Source organism: Triturus cristatus, chromosome 1_1, assembly GCF_964204655.1.
Source record: "Triturus cristatus chromosome 1_1, aTriCri1.1, whole genome shotgun sequence".
NCBI classification, from domain to species: Eukaryota; Metazoa; Chordata; class Amphibia; order Caudata; family Salamandridae; genus Triturus; species Triturus cristatus.
Window position 1 is genome coordinate 1,231,147,592 of NC_140579.1, and position 22,266 is coordinate 1,231,169,857.

Below are 22,266 nucleotides of genomic sequence, written 5' to 3' on the forward strand. Positions count from 1 at the left end.
GCAGACTACAGTATCTTTTCACATTTTGAACATCATTCCACAAGATTTTACCTCCAATACTTTAGGGGATACCACTTATAATAGCCTATACAGCCTATAATATTTGGTATCCCCAGCGTTTCTCGGGTTAAAGGTTACCAGGATTCAATTTGACATTGCCTTATGTTGGATGGGGGAGCACAGTATTTCTATACCAAATGGCACCCTTCCTTTTTCTTTCCAACATCATTTACTAAGGGATACCAAATATTATGCTCACGCTTTGCTGTAATATCTTGTATCCCCTATGTTTCATAGGTTACCCTTTAGCCATTGACCAATTGAGTTTGCCTTTTATTTGATAGCAGTCTACAGTATCTTTTCACATTTTGCACTTCATTCCACAAGATTCTGCATCCGGTACAATTAGGAGACACCAAATATAATAGCCTATATGGCCTATAATATTTGGTATCCCCAGCGTTTCTCAGGGTAGGAGTTACCAGGATTCAATTTGACATCGCCTTATGTTGGATGGAAGAGCACAGTATTTCTACCCAAAATAGCAACCTTCCCTTTGCTTTCCAACCTGATTTACTGTGGGGATACCAATTATTATGTTTCACGTATTGCCATAATATCGCGTATCCCCTATGTTTCATTGGTTACCCTTTAGCCATTGAATAGTTGAATTTGCCTTTTATTTGATAGCAGACTACAGTATCTTTTCACAACTTGTAGATCCTTTCACAAGATTTTGCATCGGTACCCTTAGGGGATACCAAATTTAATAGCCTATACGGCTTATATTATTTGGGATCCCCAGTGTTTCTTGGGTTAGACGTTACCAGGATTCAATTTGACTTCGCCTTATGTTGGATGGAGGAGCACAGTATTTCTATACCAAATAGCACCCTTCCTTTTGCTTTCCAACATCATTTACTAGGGGAATACCAAATTTTATGGCTCACGCATTGCTGTAATATCTCATATCCCCTATGTTTCATGGGTTACCCTTTAGCCATTGACTAATTGAATTTGCCTTTTATTTGATAGCAGACTACAGTATCTTTTCACATTTTGTACATCATTCCACAAGATTTTGCATCCGTACCCTTAGGGGATACCAAATTTACTAGCCTATATGGCCTATAATATTTGGCATCCCCAGTGTTTCTAGGGTTAGAAGTTACCAGGATTCAATTTGACTTCGCCTTATGTTGGATGAGGGAGAACAGTATTCCTATACCAAAGAGCACCCTTCCTTTTTCTTTCCAACATTATTAACTATGGGGATATCAAATCTTATGGCTCATGCATTACTGCAATATCTCGTATCCCCTATGTTTCATGGGTTACCCTTGAGTCATTGAATAGTTGAAATTGCCTTTTGTTTCACATTTTGTACATTAGTCCACAAGACTTTGCGTCCGTACCCTTAGGGGATACCAACTATCATAGCTTATACGGCATATAATATTTGGTATCACCAGCGTTTCTCGGGTTAGAAGTTACAAGGATTAAATTTGACCTTGCCTTATGTTGGATGGAGGCGCACAGTATTTCTATACCAATTAGCACCCTTCCTCATCATTTTCTATGGGGATACCAAATATTATGGCTCACCCATTGCTGTAATATATCATATCCCCTATGTTTCATGGGTTACCCTTTAGCCATTGACCAATTGAATTTCCCTTTTATTTGATAGCAGACTACAGTATCTTTTCACATTTGTACATCATTCCACAAAATTTGCATCCGTACCCGTAGGGGATACCAAATTTAACAGCCTATACGGCCTATATTATTTGGTATCCCCAGTGTTTCTCGGTTTAGAAGTTACCAGGATTCAATTTGACGTTGCCTTATGTTGGATGGGGGAGCACAGTATTCCTGTACCAAATAGTACCCTTTCTTTTGCTTTCCAACATCATTTACTAAGGGGATACCAAATATTATGGCTCACTCATTGCCATAAAATATAATATCCCCTATGTTTCATGGTTTACCCTTAAGTCATTGACCAGTTGAATTTGTCTTTTATTTGATAGCAGACTGCAGTATCTTTTCAAATTTTGTACATCATTCCACAAGATTTTGCATCCGCACCCTAAGGGGATACCAAATTTAATAGCCTACACGGCCTATAATATTGGGTATCCCCAGTGTTTCTAGGGGTGAGAACTTACCAGGATTCAATTTGACTTTGCCTTATGTTGGATGCGGGAGCACAGTATTTGTAAGCCAAATAGCACACTTCCTTTTGATTTCCAACATGATTTACTAAGGGGATACCAAATATTATGGCTCACACATTGCCATAATATCTTGTATCCCCTATTTTTCATGGGTTACCCTTTATTCATTAACCAATTGAATTTGCCTTTTACTTGATAGCAGATTACAGTATCTTTTCACATTTTGTAAATCATTCCACAAAATTTTGCATCCGGTACCCTTAGGGGATACCAAATATAATAGCCTATAGGGCCTATAATATTTGGTATCCCCAGCGTTTCCCGGGTTAGAAGTTACCAGGATTCAATTTGAGATTGTCTTATGTTGGATGGAGGAGCACAGTATTCCTATACCAAATAGCACCTTTGCTTTTTCTTTCTAACATCATTTACTATGGGGATACCAAATATTATGGCTCATGCATTGCTGTAATATCTTGTATCCCCTATGTTTCATAGGTTACCCTTTGGCCATTGACTAGGTGAAATTGTCTTTTATTTGATAGCAGTCTACAGTATCTTTCCACATTTTTCTACATCATTCCACAAGATTTTGCATCCGTACCCTTAGGGGATACAAACTATAATAGACCTTTACGTCCTATAATATTTGGTATCCCCAGTGTTTCTCTGGTTAGAAGTTACCATGATTCAATTTGACTTCGCCTTATGTTGGATGCGGGAGCAAGGTCTTTCTATACCAAAAAGCACCCTTCCTTTTACTTTCCAACATAATTTACTGTGGGGATACGAAATATTATGGTTTACACATTCCGTAATATCTGGTATCCCCTATGTTTCATGGGTTACCCTTTAGCCATTGACCAATTGAATTTGCCTTTTTTTTTATAGCGGACTACAGTATCTTTTCACATTTTGTGCATCATTCCACAAGGTTTTGCACCCTTAGGGGATACCAATTAGAATAGCCTATACGGCCTATAATATTTGGTATCCCCAGCGTTTCTCAGGTTAGAAATTACCAGGATTCAATTTGACTTCTCCGTATGTTGGTTGTGGGAGCAAGGTATTTCTTTACCAAAAACCACCCTTCCTTTTGCTTTCCAACATCATTTACTATGGGGATACCAAGTATTTGGGCTCACGCATTACTGTAATATCTCGTGTCCCCTACTTTCCATGGGTTACCCTTTAGCCATTGACCACTTGAAGTTGTCTTTTATTTGATAGCAGATTACAGTATCTTTTCACATTTTGTACATAATTCCTTAGGAATTTACATCAAGTTCGCTTAGGGGATACCAAATATAATAGCCTATATGGCCTATAATATTTGGTATCCCCTGTGTTTCTCGAGTTGGAAATTACCAGGGTTTAATTTGATAGAGTCTTATGTTGAATGGGTGAGCACATTGTTGCTATGCCAAGTAGCACCCTTTTTTTATCTTTAAAACCTCATTTACTATGGGGATACCAAATATTATGACCCACGTATTGCTGTAATATCTTGTATCCCCTATGTTTCATTGGTTACGCTTAAGCCATTGACCAGCTGAAGTTGCCTCATGTTTGATAACAGACTTCAATACCTTCTCACATTTTTACATCATTCCACAAGATTTTACATCCGGTTCCTTAGGGGATGCCAAATATAATGGCCTTTACCGGGAACAATATTTGGTATCCCCAGTGTATCTCGGGTTAGAAGTTACCAGGATTCAGTTTGACATCGCCTTATGTTGGCTGGGAGAGCACAGTATTTCTATACCAAATATCACCCTTCCTTTTGCTTTCCAACATCATTTATTAAGGGGATACCAAATATTATGGCTCACGCATTGACATAATAACTTGTATCCCCTATGTTTCATGGGTTACCCTTTAGCCATTGACCAATTGAATTTGCCTTTCATTTGATAGCAGACTACAGTATCTTTTCACATTTTGAACATCATTCCACAAGATTTTACCTCCAATACTTTAGGGGATACCACTTATAATAGCCTATACAGCCTATAATATTTGGTATCCCCAGCGTTTCTCGGGTTAAAGGTTACCAGGATTCAATTTGACATTGCCTTATGTTGGATGGGGGAGCACAGTATTTCTATACCAAATGGCACCCTTCCTTTTTCTTTCCAACATCATTTACTAAGGGATACCAAATATTATGCTCACGCTTTGCTGTAATATCTTGTATCCCCTATGTTTCATGGGTTACCCTTTAGCCATTGACCAATTGAGTTTGCCTTTTATTTGATAGCAGTCTACAGTATCTTTTCACATTTTGCACTTCATTCCACAAGATTCTGCATCCGGTACAATTAGGAGACACCAAATATAATAGCCTATATGGCCTATAATATTTGGTATCCCCAGCGTTTCTCAGGGTAGGAGTTACCAGGATTCAATTTGACATCGCCTTATGTTGGATGGAAGAGCACAGTATTTCTACCCAAAATAGCAACCTTCCCTTTGCTTTCCAACCTGATTTACTGTGGGGATACCAATTATTATGTTTCACGTATTGCCATAATATCGCGTATCCCCTATGTTTCATTGGTTACCCTTTAGCCATTGAATAGTTGAATTTGCCTTTTATTTGATAGCAGACTACAGTATCTTTTCACAACTTGTAGATCCTTTCACAAGATTTTGCATCGGTACCCTTAGGGGATACCAAATTTAATAGCCTATACGGCTTATATTATTTGGGATCCCCAGTGTTTCTTGGGTTAGACGTTACCAGGATTCAATTTGACTTCGCCTTATGTTGGATGGAGGAGCACAGTATTTCTATACCAAATAGCACCCTTCCTTTTGCTTTCCAACATCATTTACTAGGGGAATACCAAATTTTATGGCTCACGCATTGCTGTAATATCTCATATCCCCTATGTTTCATGGGTTACCCTTTAGCCATTGACTAATTGAATTTGCCTTTTATTTGATAGCAGACTACAGTATCTTTTCACATTTTGTACATCATTCCACAAGATTTTGCATCCGTACCCTTAGGGGATACCAAATTTACTAGCCTATATGGCCTATAATATTTGGCATCCCCAGTGTTTCTAGGGTTAGAAGTTACCAGGATTCAATTTGACTTCGCCTTATGTTGGATGAGGGAGAACAGTATTCCTATACCAAAGAGCACCCTTCCTTTTTCTTTCCAACATTATTAACTATGGGGATATCAAATCTTATGGCTCATGCATTACTGCAATATCTCGTATCCCCTATGTTTCATGGGTTACCCTTGAGTCATTGAATAGTTGAAATTGCCTTTTGTTTCACATTTTGTACATTAGTCCACAAGACTTTGCGTCCGTACCCTTAGGGGATACCAACTATCATAGCTTATACGGCATATAATATTTGGTATCACCAGCGTTTCTCGGGTTAGAAGTTACAAGGATTAAATTTGACCTTGCCTTATGTTGGATGGAGGCGCACAGTATTTCTATACCAATTAGCACCCTTCCTCATCATTTTCTATGGGGATACCAAATATTATGGCTCACCCATTGCTGTAATATATCATATCCCCTATGTTTCATGGGTTACCCTTTAGCCATTGACCAATTGAATTTCCCTTTTATTTGATAGCAGACTACAGTATCTTTTCACATTTGTACATCATTCCACAAAATTTGCATCCGTACCCGTAGGGGATACCAAATTTAACAGCCTATACGGCCTATATTATTTGGTATCCCCAGTGTTTCTCGGTTTAGAAGTTACCAGGATTCAATTTGACGTTGCCTTATGTTGGATGGGGGAGCACAGTATTCCTGTACCAAATAGTACCCTTTCTTTTGCTTTCCAACATCATTTACTAAGGGGATACCAAATATTATGGCTCACTCATTGCCATAAAATATAATATCCCCTATGTTTCATGGTTTACCCTTAAGTCATTGACCAGTTGAATTTGTCTTTTATTTGATAGCAGACTGCAGTATCTTTTCAAATTTTGTACATCATTCCACAAGATTTTGCATCCGCACCCTAAGGGGATACCAAATTTAATAGCCTACACGGCCTATAATATTGGGTATCCCCAGTGTTTCTCGGGTTAGAACTTACCAGGATTCAATTTGACTTTGCCTTATGTTGGATGCGGGAGCACAGTATTTGTAAGCCAAATAGCACACTTCCTTTTGATTTCCAACATGATTTACTAAGGGGATACCAAATATTATGGCTCACACATTGCCATAATATCTTGTATCCCCTATTTTTCATGGGTTACCCTTTATTCATTAACCAATTGAATTTGCCTTTTACTTGATAGCAGATTACAGTATCTTTTCACATTTTGTAAATCATTCCACAAAATTTTGCATCCGGTACCCTTAGGGGATACCAAATATAATAGCCTATAGGGCCTATAATATTTGGTATCCCCAGCGTTTCCCGGGTTAGAAGTTACCAGGATTCAATTTGAGATTGTCTTATGTTGGATGGAGGAGCACAGTATTCCTATACCAAATAGCACCTTTGCTTTTTCTTTCTAACATCATTTACTATGGGGATACCAAATATTATGGCTCATGCATTGCTGTAATATCTTGTATCCCCTATGTTTCATAGGTTACCCTTTGGCCATTGACTAGGTGAAATTGTCTTTTATTTGATAGCAGTCTACAGTATCTTTCCACATTTTTCTACATCATTCCACAAGATTTTGCATCCGTACCCTTAGGGGATACAAACTATAATAGACCTTTACGTCCTATAATATTTGGTATCCCCAGTGTTTCTCTGGTTAGAAGTTACCATGATTCAATTTGACTTCGCCTTATGTTGGATGCGGGAGCAAGGTCTTTCTATACCAAAAAGCACCCTTCCTTTTACTTTCCAACATAATTTACTGTGGGGATACGAAATATTATGGTTTACACATTCCGTAATATCTGGTATCCCCTATGTTTCATGGGTTACCCTTTAGCCATTGACCAATTGAATTTGCCTTTTTTTTTATAGCGGACTACAGTATCTTTTCACATTTTGTACATCATTCCACAAGGTTTTGCACCCTTAGGGGATACCAATTAGAATAGCCTATACGGCCTATAATATTTGGTATCCCCAGCGTTTCTCAGGTTAGAAATTACCAGGATTCAATTTGACTTCTCCGTATGTTGGTTGTGGGAGCAAGGTATTTCTTTACCAAAAACCACCCTTCCTTTTGCTTTCCAACATCATTTACTATGGGGATACCAAATATTATGGCTCACGCGTTGCTGTAATATCTTGTATCTCCTACATTTCTTGGCCTACCATACAGCCATTGACCAGTTGAGGTGGATATTTATTTGATAGCAGACGACAGTAGCTTTTCACATTTTATACATCATTCCGCAAGATTTTGTATATTTGTATATATTTGTGAAGTAAAAGCATGCACACTAAAATCATGCGTAGTAAAGGTATTTGCGAAGTAAAAACTTCGAAGTAAATACCTGCGGAGTAACGGTATGCTAAGTAACATCATATATTTGTCAAAACCAGGCTGGGATCCCCCCCGAAGTCCCCTCATATTGGCCATTCTCCCTATTAGACGTAGACTATAAAATATTAGGGAAGTCCCTGGCTAATTGGCTGCTCCCTGTTGCTAACACCCTAGTGCACGTAGATCAATGTGGGTTTATTCCAGAATGCAATTCTTTTATCAACATACGATGACTACTTAATCTGATGAAACCTGGCTTGAGTGAGACGGGGGAACAGTTTGTGGTGTCACTTGACTTAGATAAGGAGTTTGAAATATTGGGGTGGGATTACCTTCTGGCGACTCTGGAGGAAATCGGCATCGGGCCGGGATACCTTAATTAGATGTGCACCCTCTATAAGAACCCGAAAGTAAGAGTCAGGATGGTACAGTTAATAATTGAAAGGTAGAGAAGTGTGAAAAGTGGCACAGAGAGGATGAAAACGGGGGAGAAGAGAACCAAGTATTGAGACAGGAGAGAACAAACCATTAAAAAAAAGCAAATGTGGAAAAAACTTCTACATGCATTTGTCCCTGTGCTAATAAAAACATTGACCAAGGTAAACTTGCAGGGAACATGTCTGCAACATTTTTCCATCTGAACCACATTTTATTAATGCATTTGGTGAATGAGGAAGTTTAGCTGGGCAGAAACTTTGTAAACCTTATGAATTGTAGCAATTGTGAAAGTCGCAAAAATTACAGTGGTATAAAAAAAAAACTTGGCAGCCCTCTTCATCACATGCCGACTTTGGGGCAGATTTACAAGCCCCTTGCACCACTTTTGCGTCACTTTTAACATGGGAAAAGTGACGCAAAAGTGGCGCAAGGGGCTTGTAAATCTGCCACTTTGTCTTTGTCTTAACCTGTGTTGAGAGCTCCACTATCTTTTGGTGCATCATAAATACACCATACATACATATAAAATATATTTCTCTCCTACTTGAAACTGTGTGACTCACTGACTTGTTTGATACATATTGATGCACCAATAAGAAATTAGTTAATATGGGGTGACTCATTGCTAAATAACAAATGTGTTTTCCCTTCTATATCTCCCTCAAGACTCTATTAAGAGTGAGCTGATAATTAAAATGTGTTCACAAATTGCGGCGGTTTGCTATCGTGATTTATGCGAGGTGAAACCTGCTGCAAATTGTGGGACCAAATAAAGCACATGCCATGTTTGTTCACCCCAGTATGGAATAGCATGAGCTTTTCACATGACATTCTACAATTCAAGGTGCCTTACTCGTACCATGCACGAATTGCATACCACCTCATTTGTGCACCCATTTTGTGCAGCCCTATCGTAATTGAGGCCTTAATCTTTCTTCTTCTCTTTGTGTCTCAGCTAATCTAACTGAATGAGGGCTAACACATGTCACAGAGTAGCCATTTGGTCACCGTGGGTATGAGCAGGACCAGCCCCAAATTCCTCATAGAGGATGGGCTAATACCACAGACCCATGTTCCACACCAAAGCTAGGCTGCTGTCTGCCCTTTGATTCACTTCTGGAGCTGCTTCTCCTTTTTCGGAGAACTTAATAAGTTGTATATTAAGCCCTGCTCCTACAGCCCTTCCCTTTTTTCACTACCCTTGTCTCTGGTTCATGTCACCCTTGTCCTTTACAGCCAATTTCTCTCGGCCTTACCCACCTCTCCTAAAACTGACACATCACCTATAACTCTCATGTCCTATTAACACCCATCCTTCTGCACATAACCACCTTTTCCTGTTTGTGGCCAAACAGCAAGCTGTGGATTTTAAAGCTTTTTTGGAAGTTAAAGAAAAGCTCATGATTTATTTTAAGTAAGTAAATCTTTAATTCATGTTTAATTAAACTCTTTGCAACAAAATGCATGATAAAACTCCTTTACAACAACCATAAAACGACTAATTTGATAGCAGTAAGGTCAATAAAAATGAATTTTAAAAGCATTTAATGTTACTTTAAAAAGTAAATTAGAACATCTGTACTGGTGCGGGCATTAATAAGCAATAAAACATTAAAGTGCAAGATATCAGTTCATAAAAACCCTTTTTCTAAAAATTAAGACAAAAGTTAATTGCTGGAATAAAGGTAAGTAAACCGGTAGAGCAGTTGTCAAGGGGGTCGAGGTGGTGCAGTTCAAAGTTGAAGTGTGATTGTTTCCACCTTCGAGAATTGTGCCTTTGGTTTGAGCCCAGCTACAGGCAATTGCAAGCGTTTAGGAGTGTTGATGCCCAAGTGGTGACTTCTCAAGTAGCTCTTGCATCTCCACTGGTCCATCACTGCTTAGTCGCAGCCCTCGTTTCAAATCTCTGAAGGAATTTGATCATGGCACAGTTCAGACTGATATCTGTAGGGTCAAAGCAGGCTAGCACCGCCTCCCTGCATGACCTTATGACAGGTTTCTCCACACCTGCACAAACGCTCACGTAGATCCCCCATACTGGTGTGGCACAGGCATAAGACGTGGACGATGTTCTCCAGTTTTTGCAGGCATAACCGGCAACTGGCTTGCCCTGGCCTTATTCTCCATGGGAGGAGTGCTTTAATAATGGTTATAAACCCAGCCTGTACTTCAGGAAATGCACCTTGGCCCAATTGCAATAGGTTTAGCCAAGGTAGCCCTGTGATTTTAACATGGTGTAGTTTTGAAGTGTCATCCATCCATAACTATGTTTAGACAGTTTATCTTTATCCTAAAAAATTGATGCCAACTGTACTCTAGATTTGGTTAGTTTTCTAAGCTCCCGGTGGACTAGAGATAAGCCACAAACATTTGTTAAGCTTTGTGAACTCAATGCCTGGTTTACATAGACATGTGCGAGGAGCTCGGCCTGAGTTCCAGTTCTTGCCAGAGGTGGCCGCCCAGGGAGCCCTCTGGAGCCTTCCTAAACTTGTGGCAACAGGACACACAGGCCACCTTCCGAGCCCTTGACTGTTTGGAGATACCAAATTCCAGCCTTATATGAGCAGGCGATGTGTACGGAGGTAGTTGGAAAATTCACCCTTATATTTTGAGAATCATTCTGTCCAGATTTGCACTGTCCTGGCCCTGAGAGCAAGGAGCCTCCCTCCCATATGTCAAGGTGGGAAGGATCTTAGCTTGTGCTACCTGTAAGATGGGGGTAAGCGTGGGGTCTTTAAGCTTGTTGCAAAGAGACCTAAAAAAAAGGCCAACACTTTGCCCTTCTTCCTAATTTCCTCCAGTTGGTCGCTATAGCTTCCATTCCCATTGAAATAAACTCCAAGGTACTTGAAGCTTTTTACTGATTCAATTCTTTCATTCCCCAGACGCCAGGTATGCTTCTGTTTCATTTTTCTTTGCGCTGGTAATATTTTTGTTTTTTTCTGTTATTCACAGTAGGCGAGGGTTTCATTCAACAAGCGCTGTAGGCCGACCTTGGTTCTGTTTGCAAAGACTAAATGATCTGCATACAGTAGGTTTGATAACTGGAAGCCCACCACTTTGGTGAGTTCACTTCATTTAGTGAGGGTGTAAGGTCTGCAAGGAACAGGTTAAACAAGTTTGAGGACAAAACACATCACTGTTTCAACCCTTGCGTGGTTTTTATTTTCCTTGATAAATGGGAGCCATCCCCTACCTTGATCATGACCCAGGTGTCTGTGTGCAGTATTTCCAGGGCTCTTAACAAACCATTTGGCATTTTTAGGTTTGCCAATTTCCTCCAGAGCCTACCCCAATCCACTGTATCAAAAGCAAATTTAAAATCAATTAACCCCTTCAGTGCCCCGCCCTTTCCCCGCCCTGTGCCGGGCCTTTCATTAGTGGGCGGGGTTCATGACGAGATAGTCTCGTCATGGGCACAGCGCAACCGCGCTCCAGGACGAGACCATCTTGTCATGGGCACTGAAGGAGTTAAACCAAGGTGGACAGGGATTGTATTCATTTTTGTAGAATCAATCAGCAACAAAAGCACCATGATGTTTGTTGTGTTCCTTGTTTGTTTAGTAAAGCCTGGTTGATTTACAGGAACAAGTAAGTATGCCTCAGCCCAATGTTAAAATTCCTCCAATAGGTCACCTGCGTAGAATTTTACATTATTATCAATTAAGGCTATTAAACAGTAATTTCTGGGGCTGACCTTATACCCCCTTGTATTTTGGGGCAAGATTTGAACCTCTCCATGAGGAAGGAATTATATGGAGCTAAATGGGGCAAGTTGAGCTGTCCAGAACAGTGGGTCCTCCCTGTAAATGGCTGGTGGAATGCCATTAGAGCCCAGTGCCCCTTCCCTACGTCCCCTTGCAATTTGCCTCTGCACAGCGCAAGGTCGGATTGTGCACCTGGCTAATTCTGGGGCCCTCTCCCTTTGTGAGGTTTGAGATGTGCTTGCCAGGTCAGGGTCATCTAATTTGCACCTTTGTTGTTCCTCCAGTGCCCCTTGATTATAGTGACAGCTCAAGAAATGATACCAGATTGTCTCAGAGTTGTTGGATGCTGCCACTCTTGGGAGGAGCCGGTTGATTTGTTTAATGTTTGCCAAAAGGAGGTGGAGTTGTTTTCTCTTACGTCATGCAGCAGCTTAGCCCAGAATGAATCCTGAGTTGCCCTTTGAAGCTGCCATTTTGCCCTTTTTTAATTGTTTCCTTGAAGCCCCGAGATCTTTCAGAATGACAGGGTCCATAGGTGACCTTTTGAGGGCTTGGCAGAGGCGGTTGGCTTCCTTTTTGGACATCCAGAATCGGGGTTACACTCCCTCCTCTCCTTTCCAGGGAGTTGACCTTAATCTCTTGATGTTGCCTGTTTATAGAGACTAACTTGACTGGTTTTGCAGTCAGATCTGTGAGTTTTATAGTGAATCTTTCCCAGCTGATCAGTGGGTTTTCACCAGAGGCGAATGTGCATTTTATGCGTTTGAGGTTGATTGTGTAACCTGGAGTTCCATTATCCTTTGCGGGTACGAGTGCTTCTAAGCCTAAGTATAGAATTATTTCTTTGTACCGGAGGTCATTTTCCAATTTCTTGCCATACTCATAAGCACTAATAACTTGCAGTAGTGAGAAACTTACAAATGTGTAGTCAATGAGTGATGCACCCGATCTGGACAGAAACGAAGGCTCAGGTGCTTTGCCGGGGTTGTACTGACCGTTTAATGCTCTAAGGCCTAAATGATCTAGGTTTCCTTGTAGGCTTTGACTTCTCTGATCTTCTTTTTGCCACTGGGGGCCACCTGAGTTGGTATCATCCAAAGGGCTTCTTGGGCTTCTGTGACCTAATTTTTCGGTAGCTTGCTCATTAGCCACATGTTGAAGTGGCCTGTAACTATAATTTCAGTCGTGTTCATTTAGCCTTAGAGCCAGGTTTGTCTCAGTCAGCTTCTCTGTTAGCCCAGCCTTGGTTGCGGCGTTGGGGTCAATGTAGACTTTTACCATTATAATTTTCTTTGGCTGGCTGTTTGTAGTCGTGACCGTCATTACTACGATTTGTAGGCCAGCTTCATCAGTTTTTTGCTCTAGGCTTTCAATATTGCTTAAAGGTCAGACTTCTATTGCCAGACCACCCTTACTGCAGCCATGTTTGTGTCCTTTGACTGCAGGAGTATAAAAGCTTGTAAAGCCCTCTAGATGAAATGCGACATGAGCCCAGGTTTCTTAGAGGAGAATTACATGGAAGGTGCGCAGGTATTGGTAGGTGTCTAGTCCTTCAAGCTTATTAGCCAGGCGATTAATATTCCAAGAGCAGAACCTAAGTGCTTTGTCAATACCAGTAGTAAGAGCAGTGTCTTGTCATTGTAAAATTCTGGTTCTGTTCAAGGAACCAGACAGCCAACCCCACTCTGTGCCATGTCTGTTCTGTGGCATATCCACCACAGGGCCGTTCAGCCCATTCAATTTGCTTCTTGCGCCTCTCAGGACAGAGTAGACAGTTCTCGGTCAGGTCGATGTTAAGGCAAACTTGTTTTGTGACTCAGGACATAGGGATATCCTGTTCCCTTGAATGGTGTAATGGTAATCCCCCAGCCTTGGAATATATTGGCTGCACTCAGGATCTTCTCAGCAATCTCAATAGAGCCCCACACTACTTTAGTTGATTCATTTCACTGACCAGCGCCTGGGTCAATACATTCAATTGATACTATATTATGTGAGGCGGCCTCCCCCATCTCCTCCATTCTCTGAATGAGCTTGAGAATGTTACCTCTATCTGTTCGCAGGGCTGGTTTGTTTAAAAGTGGTTATTAATGTTGGAACTCCTGAGTCGTCAGTTTCTTATAGAGATCTGCATCCCTGGGGGTGGAGTGTGGCCTGAGTCTTGTATTGAAGACTGGGTAGGCTGCCAGCCTGCTAGGCCGTAGGAGCTTTTTGTTGCAACCCTTTCTCTTCCTTGCTCCCTGCTGTTTTGGTGGTTCGTCCATGTTTTATTGGGTCCTGTCAAAATCTGGTGAGCCTGCCATTGGCGAAGGTGCCATTCGAGTGTTGGATCCAGCAGTCTCCAAGCATTCATTCTTGCAGCAGGAAAGGTGGCCACACTTCAGCCCCTCTGACTCTACTGGAAGTGGTGCCTCTGAGTGGCCTGCCTTAGTGTTCAGGGGTCCTATGCTCATTTGGGGCCTGTCTTTATTCATGTCTTTGAGGTCAACCAGTAGATGCGACATCGTCACCAGAGGTGTTGACAGCTTGTCTATGACAGGGGCGCACCCGTACCTCTGTCCTGTTCCCTGCATGTCAGCCTGTGCTCTCTTTTGGTTTGCAATTTTCGATTCGCAATTTTCTCATCAATGCCTGACACATACATTGCTAGAGTGTCCAGGATGCTAATTTGTATGTCCATTTGCTTGTTTGCTTGAAAATTGTGTACCTCTTCTGAGCCCTGCAGAATCCTTAACATGGTTGACCATAAGGCCCCTTGTGAGTTCTTGCTTCCTTTTGGGTTTGGGCTGGAGTTTGTTGGTGCCTCGATGCCCTATGAGACAAGCATCCTCTCCCATTCCTTTGAGTAGAGATATAAAGTATCATTTACAGCTGCTAATGAATCCTCATTGTCAGTACCAGCCAAATTGTCAACTGTTTCCTGAGGACTCAGCAGAGTGGGGGGGATAGTCGCAGCCACAGCATGACCCAGTGGAGTTGAACAGTTGCTATGGGATCCCATTCCTAGCCCTGGCGGTGAGTCAGTCCTGAGCGTTTAACATTTCCTTTCTTCCTCCTTCAAGTTGGTTTATTAACTGTAGCAGGTCATCCCGCTCCCCAGTGGTTGACCGAGTGTTGGTTGCGAGAAATGTTCTGCTGTCAGGGGGATATCATTTTTCATCACTATTTCCTCGGTCTGCTCAGAGTGTTCTAAGAGCTCCAGGCATAAAGGGTTGATTTTGACACTAAGGCTGGCTCAAGCTACCAGCATCATACCCTGGTTATCTAAATTGTTCTGCTTAACAGGGGCCCTATGGATTTCTTGAAGTATCATGGTGCCATTGCTAGTTGTAGAAACCACCGCCTGCCGGGGGATAGCTGGTCCTCTCAGAAGGTTTTGTGCCAGTACTGTGGGGCTTAGGGAAACAGGAAACCCTTTGATGTTCAAATTGCTTGAAAATAAGACTCCCCCAGCGTCTTTCAAGAAGATAAACTTAAACGTAATCTTTGGCTGTAGCAGCCCCTCATTGGCCTCCCTAGGGAAGCATGAGGAGTCCAGGAGTGAAAATGTTGCTATTTAGTGTGGAGATACCAATATAGGTGTCAGTGCCAGGGGCTGTATTGGCTGCTTTGGCGCATTCCTTTTCCTCTTTAGAGTCACCACTGGAGCCCCGGATTTACCTGATCACATGCTGGGATCTTTTTCCCCAAATTATTCCAATGAGCATCAGGAGGCCCCACCTCCTGTTGATTTATGCTGCGCCCAATCCCAGTCGTCTCACAGTAAAAGCCAGAGCCGATGTCTCCTTCTTCCTGTGGCTACACATAACCCTTTATCACACACTGCCTACTGGGAGAGGCAAGAGCACACCACTACCCAATATGAGTTGAGGCCTGTGTCCTTGTTAGATACTTTATGGTGTCTTAAAAGTATCGGATCTCACTACAAAGGTTCTCAGTTGGCTGTTTTGAGCACTTGTAGCCAATTCTTAGCCTGTGGCTGCCTAGTGGGGATGCGCTGTGTATCCCAGCAGGGATTGCAACCAAAAATGAGCTTACTGGCTGAGATCGAGGGGGAGGGGATAGTGGCAATGTTGCAGTAAAAATGGTAAAGGTGGAGCTGGTATGTGGTTCTAAAAAGGAAGGCACAAGCTGCACCGACCTAAAGCCGGCCACATCCGCACCTACCAGTTGTGTGCCACAGCACTATGGTCTTACCTTAGCTCATACTCAACCCTCCACATCAGAGCTCAGCAATCTCTTCCATCCTAGTTTCATTCTTCCTTGGAGCTTCTCTGGACACTGACTTGCATCGCCCTCCATGTGGGATTCGCCACCTTCTCCACTCGCAGCCCTGTTGTCATGCAGGCTCAGTGTCTCCAATGCGTGCTCTGCTGACCTTCAAGGTAGACGCAGGCCTGCGAACTATGCGGGAGGTCCTGGTAGTTCTGGCACTAACCTCCCCTTCCTGGGAGCTGGCTGCAGCACAGTATGTGTCTCTGTCTTATATCGCGCCTCCGTGCTTCAAGGAGCGATCAGCACCCCACCAGCTGGCATGGTGCGTAATGTTCGGCGGTAACGTGGGGGGACAACAGCCCCAGAATGCTAAGTGCTGTTAGGGTGAAGGGGTGCCTGTTTGACAGGTATATTGATCACTGGCATTAGCAACCCTCAAATACTGTGGAAACTTGTGTACTCCCCCAGTGATGTGGAAGTCAAGAGGTGCGAGGGACTGGTGTCAGCAGGGCCGCAGTCTGGGGGCCACAGCTCCAGAGGTCCGTATGGACTGGGAGCCCCGGGTTGACCACCTGTGAGCTTCAGATGTCTCTTGCGCTGCCACTTGCTTCTCGTGGCACCATTCTCCTCAGCCTCACCTCAGAGGCTGTAAACCACAAAAGCTTCACGCTCGAACTGCGCCCTCCAAGGTCCTGCCTTGGCTTCTGCATTCTACATCCTGTGTGATACTCTGCACTGCTAACCATGAACTCTTGATTCGGTTGTGTAATGTCAGTGGTGCAATATATATAATCTATGCCTATTTCAAAGTCCATCAGTACTCTTTTCACTTCCATTCATTTTTACTTTCTGTTTATGAGATTATCTGTCCTTACTGTTCAGTCGACACACGGAGTCTCTCCACTGCTTGGATGCACTTATTTTTAGGGACGAACATTTATTTTTCCTCAACAGGTTTTGATCCAGAGCAGGGGAGAGAAAACCCCCAAAAGAAGGGAAGGGGGGAAGAGAAAGGCAGACAGTGACACAGCGACATAGCAGGGATAAACAAACACCTGCAAGAGTGAGATAAAGAGGCAGGGAGTGAGGTGGAAGCAAGACAATTCAATGTTGAATTTAGCACACCAACATTTAATAATGACAGCCGCAGGCATCTGAGCAAAACTTTGGTTACAGATAAGGATGTCTGGACAAGTTTTTGTGTTTGTTCTGATTCAGGAAAAAATTCCAGTAGGCTGAGTTCAAGGTGAAAATTCTTTATATAAAGGTGATTTGGGGATTCTGTATAGGTTAAATAACGAGTGAAAAAACAGCCAACACGTGTTTCGCCCCCTTACATGGCCATCCGGCCTGGGGCTTCTTCAGGGCGTATCAGAAAATCAATTAATACAGTCGGAGATCCTAAGTCGATCTATATGTCTCGGGCATAATCCCACCGGCGTGTCTTCGAAAACAATGCAAAACATTGGGCCCTGGGACTTATTCTTTTACAAATTAAGCACTGCCTATTGCTTTTCCTTCTGGAAATCTATTCACCGTTTGTCTCCTCTCCTACCTGATTCTTTTTATTTGCCATCCTACTGCCAATGCATGTCTCACTTCTTTTCGCCATCTGAGTTCAACAGAAACCTAATTTTTCAACTTTTCCTCTGAAACCCCCAACGCATCATGCTTTGATTCCTTTATAAATTGTGCGCTGCTCACATGTGCACAGTGGATGATTTCTAATGATGCCTTACTGCTGAAAATGATAAACATAATACAATCCTGCAATTAGGAGTATACAAATAATATGCTAAATTAATAGCAGGCATTCTCTTAGCTGAGACACACAGAATCGTACTTAGGGATGTGAAACTTTACCAAACGTGACGGGTATCCACTCTTCCGTATTACAAGCGCCAAACAAAGGCTGTAATGCTCTTTGCAATAAAGTGAATGAGAAATCCTCCATGGCTGCCATGTAATTGTAATTATATAGTGCTTACTACCCCTGATGAGGCGTCAAAGCACTTTACATCAAATTGCACACTACGCCGGAAACGATAAGTGGTTAGTCCAGTGGTTATTGTTGGTTATTTTGATTAGTTGTGTAGCTTCTGGTGAACTGTTGTATGGGATAGATAGGCTGGCAGATATTAGTTATTGTTAGATCACAGGGATAGGGATTTAAAGAGGAAAGGTTTTGATTTATGAAATGAGGTATCAGCCAAATGCAGAATTACAATAAAAAGGATTGAGGCAGACAGGCAAGAGACAGAGGAGACTATTGTTTAATTAAACTACTATTCTCAGAAATGTGGTAAATATTTTATTACCGGTACTATTTTTTATGCGGTAAAGTCTAGTAAGAATAACTCAGTATAAATAAGAGGCAGAATCCGTGGTATTAGAGGTTCTGAAAGGCTTTATTCCTCTACAAAGGAATTATGGTTCGAACCATAGGCATCAAATTCCATCACCACGAGGGTTTCAGGAAGGGAAAAGCAATACATTATTGACAAGTAAAGATATTTATATGAAAAGCATTACATTAAGACAGATGCAGGAGGCGTAACAGCTGATAATACAGATAATACTACACATACGTAATGAAAATAGGCGTAAACATAGGCGTAAACTAAAAACGTCATTAAACATGATGTCACAGGTGGGTGGATCCATAAAAGAATCCTGCAATGTCAGCAGAAATACTTGGCAGAGATGCGTGCGCAGCCGCATGACATGTGATTGACGTGCAACTAGAGGGTGAAGGGGACTTGACATTTAGCTCTACATGTGGAGACAGAAGTCTGGGGGTCGTGTCAACCTAATCCCAAATCATATCTAATATCTTATGTTTAAAGAACTGTATTATCCAAAAGGAAAGGTCTCTCGGACGGAATCTATTCTATACTGACTGTTAGTGCGTGTACAAGCGTCTAAGTGTCTACATGAGATGCAAGGGGGCAGGAATCCTCCATAGTAACGGGGCTATGAATTACTTGCGTGAGGACAGTGAGGCCTGGCCCTTTGCTCGGTAGCTGGAAGAATGTTTACCTAAACTACTAGACAGGAATGCATCGGATGAGGAGCGGAGCAGATAATCTTGAAGGTGAAATACAGTTTTTTTGGCAGGCAACGGGCCGGATCAGGCATTGTTAGCCGCGCAGGGAGTAGGACAAAGTTCATGGATACAGATGCGGGCTCGGACTGGAGCTTTCAGAGGCAGAAAGCAGGAAAAGGCTTGATGGCAGAATTCAGGGCCTACTCGCCTGAATTGTAAAACGTGGAAAGTGAACCACATAAAGTCGGTGGCCTTTCATACTTAGGAACGGAATATCCGACTCATTCATGGCGGATCTGAAAGAGGACATGTTGACGGTGGACGCACATGTATTTGCGTCTTCATAACTAGAACTGGAGGGAACATACATGTACTTGTAGCATGTACATGGAGCCGTTGGGGTCTAAGATAGGGGACATAACTGATCATAAAATTCATATTTCCTCAAGAGGATGGAAGCCAAGCAGAGGGGCATTCTGAAGAAAGAAAGGAGAGGAATCAAGCAAGAGTAAATGAATGACATTTTTTCAAGCAGTGTTTAGGAGTATAGTAGGAGAAGGTTAACATGTGATTGCAAGTGTATACATCTTTCACACATTAAGAGCCCTAGATATTGCAGAAAAAAAGTGTGATGCTCATTTAAAGGGCTCTAGTGCTCCCGAAACTGAGTTCGCGCAATATAAAACTGTAAAACAAAATCAGTACGCCTTGTAATGTCCTCTTTCATTCACGCTAAGAGAGGGTGTGAGGCAACGGACAGAGATGCTGAATCCAGAGCCGGGGAACAAGGCTCGAGTCTCCGCATCGACCGAACATCCCTTGACTCCGGGCAAACCACTCCATCTTCTTGTGCCTACAAAATCGGTGTGTTCCTATGCAATGCAACTGGCATCGATGCAAAGCACTCCAACACTGCCTGGTGGAGCTCACGTAACACAATATGAAAGACAAATGGAGGCTGAACCCATGGATATGCAGATGTGGGCCAGAGGCTTGTTGTTTACGAGGCTTATAGGAAGACCCATTTGTTGGGGGCTTCTACAGGGGATGTCCTGGAGGGTAGGGGGTGAGATGGCATCTGAGTTGATTATCCTGTTCCTCCCTCCATTCTGATCCTGGTTTAATCCCCTACCCAGGGAGAAGAGGCCATGACACCCATGCAAAGAAACAGGGAGCTAAGTGGAACAGGAAGAGTGGGCAACACTCCAATGAATGCTGCATATTTATAGCCTCTGGAGTCATAGGGGGTCTTTAATCCTTGCAAAATGGAAATGAAAGAGAACCACAGAAAAGAAGGGCAGACAACTGAATTGAGGGGGAACGGGACACAGGGATGGAACTGAGGCAGAAAAGATCAATCAATGCAGGAACTGAGTGAGAAGAGAAAGAGACGACAGAGACGAAAGCAAATGGGAGAGAGCAAGATGGTGCCTGTGTAACCTACCTCACTGCATATCTTCCCTCCCCACCTCGATAGCTCGGTGGTCCATTCCAGTACCTGAACAGGGCGAGGAAGTCCGGTGGGAGGGTGAGCCGATGGTGGTGAAATGTGAGAGGAGCTCTGGTGACTCACGTTATGGATGCTTTAGACGCAGTCTCCTCAAATTTGGCGTGGATTATAATTTGGCTGTGATCCTTATGACGTCGAAGCAACTGGCTAAGGTGCTACAAACACGGGCCGTTACGGTAACCCTAAAAGAGGAGCGGCTGGCAAAGATGGCAGACAGAGGGGCAAAGTCCACGAAAACTAAACCTCCATCGTCAACGTCACACCAGCTGTGTTAATGTTAATCATAGATTTATAGAGCACACAGCTACTTGACAGAGTGTCCCGGCACTATGACAGAAGAGACAAAGAGCTAAGACTCAGAGACCAATATTAGTTATGGTAATAAGTTATGGTAATTGTTCAACCGGATTGGCCAGGACAGGTGCACGTACTTCAGCTCAAGTACCAAGCAGCCCAGACACAGCAATAGAAGGAAGGATGGTGAGAAAATGTGACGATCAGACAGCTAAAGGATAAGGCAACCCAGATGCTGGCAACAAACAGGCACAACAGCTGTCTCGTGGTATTAACCCCATGAAAGCTGGGGATGGCCAGCCATCACTTGTTGATATGTTTTCTGCTACAAGGAACAAAGAAATGAAAAATGCAGATATCTCAGCGGTCCAGTTGGATTTGGACACCCCTGTGATGTCATCAGAGGAATTTCCAATTACGACGCAGAGCGAGGCGGATGAAGAGACAGTAATCCTGGTGCCCTCATCAGCACTACAGCCGGATGCATTAAAGTTGGCACCCCAGGGGGGGGTCATATAGAACAGAAAAAAAAGTGGGGTTGAGATGTCAGTGGTTGTTATGTCCCCCAATAAGGCGAGTCCTACCCGGATAATCCAAGGCAGTTTTTTTTTTTTTTTTTTAGCTGAAATTACAGTTTATTTTCATAGGTTTTTATACAAATTTGTACACGTCTCCAGAATGTGTAAACGCTTACTAGTGAACTGTACTCCCCTAACAGGAAGTCAGGAATGGGAAGAGGCAAAATTCAGCTTTTAACCAAAGCAATTCCACACAGAGGAAAGGTGCCAGTGAAACTAGTAGCAAGTTGGCAGTCACTGTGCCACAAGAGTAGGGGAGCACATATAGTTTGAAATTAGGCATGAAGTCCAGACACTTTCAGCTCATACTACAGACGCGCTCCAATACTTTCCCAGTCAGGACACAACTGGATGTCTGAGGGTTAAGAAAGTCTGCCAAATTTGCCTCCACCTGATGGTTACTGCTGCAGCCTGCAGTTATTTTCATCTAACAAAACAAGATTCTTGATAGCAGAGACTGAGGCTTCCTAAAAACTGCGCACCTCGGCCTCTTCCAAGAGATGACCTCAATACTATGCATCAGGTAGTGTTTCTGGAATGCCTAAAGCAAGGACTGGTGAGGCCCTCTTAGCCAACGGCAAATTAAACCCAAATAACCCAAAATCTATGCTTCTCAACATGGATGTTGCAAAACAAGCATCAGTCCGAGGTGGAAAGAAATTCTCCCCTGGGACTGCACAACAGGTTTGCTATGCAGCACAACTGACTGAAAGCACATTTCTTAGAATTCCTAAGAAATTAATGCAATGACTCCCCTAACTATTGCTGGAAGGACAACAGACAAGGCTTTGCCAAATTACAGGAGTCAAGCAAATTGTTACAAGGATCACACATGCAAAG

General features: G+C 42.7%; 1 protein-coding gene across 1 annotated transcript in view; it reads right to left on the minus strand.

Annotated features, from left to right (window-relative positions):
- The window catches only part of LOC146871866 (synaptonemal complex protein 1-like), a 2,219,271-nt gene that overhangs the window by 1,742,293 nt on the left and 454,712 nt on the right, over positions 1 to 22,266 (minus strand). The gene's annotated exons all lie outside the window — the stretch shown is intronic.